The sequence below is a fragment of the Condylura cristata genome, unplaced genomic scaffold (genome assembly GCF_000260355.1).
Source record: "Condylura cristata isolate star-nosed mole 26May11 unplaced genomic scaffold, ConCri1.0 scaffold00024, whole genome shotgun sequence".
Classification (NCBI taxonomy): domain Eukaryota; kingdom Metazoa; phylum Chordata; class Mammalia; order Eulipotyphla; family Talpidae; genus Condylura; species Condylura cristata.
In genome coordinates, this window is record NW_004567125.1 from 15712947 (window position 1) to 15715433 (window position 2487).

Below are 2487 nucleotides of genomic sequence, written 5' to 3' on the forward strand. Positions count from 1 at the left end.
GAGAGGGAATGAGGTTATATGGGTTTTGAGAACAAGGGTTGAGAACAAAGTAGTTACAGTTTGCTGACTGAAAGTGGGTTGGGGCCAAGAAACATGGACTTATCTGAAGTTCATTGGCTAGTTACAGGGAACTTGATGCATGAAGTAAGAAGCTTTCCTTCAGATAACTAGTGAATTTGTACTTCCCTCTTCCTCTGGGATCTCAGTAGTAGCCAGCAGGTCTTGGAGTTCAGCGCAAGGTTGGTTATAAGCCTTCAGACTTATGTCTGTAAAAGCAAGTCTTAGGAAAAGTTTAGATAAGTTTCCCCCTCCCCACCCCCCCTTTTTTTTTTAAGTGTCTGAATGCAGTTTAACCCTTTAGGCTTCAAACTTAACATTCCAGAGTTCCCAGTTTTTCATCTAAATAATTTCACAAACCAAAATCTTGAGCCCTTTACCTCATACCCAATCAGCAAATCTTTTTTCTAACTTCAAAATATTTTGAAGTCTTTTTATCTCCATCCCCATTGCTACCACTCTATTATAAAACCCTGCTACTTCTCACCTATTACTAACAGTTTCTTTGCTTTTACTCATATCCTAGTTCTCCCATCCTCACCTGCATCCCATTATTAAGCTCTTGGTTCAGGTGTCATCACAATAGGAAACTTTGGAGCCCATAACAACTTTTAGTTTTCTAAGGAGTACTTTAATACGAAATGGTCTTGTTTGCTTTATTTTTCACTTTACTGCACTGCCCAGTTCATCAAGTCAGAAGTTTCGGTTTTAGTGAAACAGTATCTGGCACACTAGCATCCAGTAGAGGGCTAAAAAAAGGTGTCTTTAAAATATCTCATTAGACAATATTTATTCCAGCCTTTGGTAGTATTAAATCTTCCATAGTATTCCAACAGTTGGAAGAGGTATTTGTAATAAGTCTACAATTCCATTACTAAAACATTCTCATGCTTTACATTTTGCAAATTTTCAGTCTTCTCTACATAATTATAGCTTAAATATTTTATTTTGAAAGAAACTAAATTTTCAGAGGCAAAATCTGTCTTACTGGACTCAATGATTCTAATTTTGATTACTGCTATAAAAATATGTGAAGAGCTCAGAAAAATTTCTGTTAGTGTAATGGAGTTAAGGGTTATTCATTATTCTTATTGACACATTCTTTAGTCAATTCTATATTGTTTTTACAGTAAAACATTTCTAACAATTCTTGATGTTACACAATTATGTGATTTATAAAGTGACACCTGTTAATTTTGCAATAAACATGTCACATATTTGTTTTTTTAAAGATTTATTTATTTTATACATAAAAGAACTGGGGTACAGGCCAGAGGCATTGGGGGTGGGGGGTCAAGGTGAGAGGATTCACCAGAGACAGAGTAGGGAGAAAAACAGGCAGATAGACTGAAAGACACTGTTGAGAGAGCAGTGGGTTGGACAGGAGAGGTCTGCCTCGACATGTGGGTCACTTCCCTGGCGGGCGATTGAATTCTGGCTGCAGTGGCTACAGATAGCTTCATAATCTCTGCTTTAACCTGTTGTGCCATCTAGGAGGGCCCTATTGTCACATATTTGTAAGCTGCAGTGCAAAAGACTTTCAGTCAAATAAAATTGGTAGGAAAGGAAAGGTATGTAAATAATATGAAAAGAAGTTAGAAAGTGGTGAATGACTTCAGATAGGTTCATGGCACTAAAAAATGCAAAAGAAGTTTCTTCCTTGTATTAAAAGTCAGAAATTCATGGGTGATCATAATGTTTTTTTCTCATCTGTCAAAAACATTTCTTTACAGCATTTCAAGTATTATTTGCTTGCCTAGTAGAAACAAATTTAATTTTTTATGGTTTCATTTATTTCCCACCACCATCCTGTATGTCCCTTTGTTCCTTCTCTTTCCCCTCCCTTAACATAGCTAAGAGCCCTTATTCTAAGCTTAATGAATATCCTAAAGCTATGTGAATTTCCTAAAAATATGATACTGATGTTTTCCTTGATTATTTTACTCTATGAATCAACATTCTGATGATTGGATTGAGCATATTCGTAAGTAACCTTCATTATATTATTTACTTAGATGTTATTGTCCTAGTTATACATATCTTACTACAAATTTATGTATCTTCAAATTTATTTTTTCCTATTGTAGTGTTACAGTCTAATTGTCAGTTACTTGAAATACTCAAATTCCTTCAGCTTACTGTGTTAAAATTTCTTATTCCATTATAGAAAAATTTTGTTTGATAACATGTAGAAGCACATTGTAATATTAAATATTAAACCATAGTTAGACTTCTATAAAGCATAATTTGCACTTTACTTAATAACTTAATCCCTGACACTTTTTTATTTCAATCATTATTTTTTAATGTGACTTTGTATATTAACTATTTATTTAAAAGTATTGTTTTGCATCATTCATTTTTGTACAATGTATGTTTTTTTCAGCTTGGTTGTAATCCCCATGGACTTCCTACCACCAGTTCATGCAT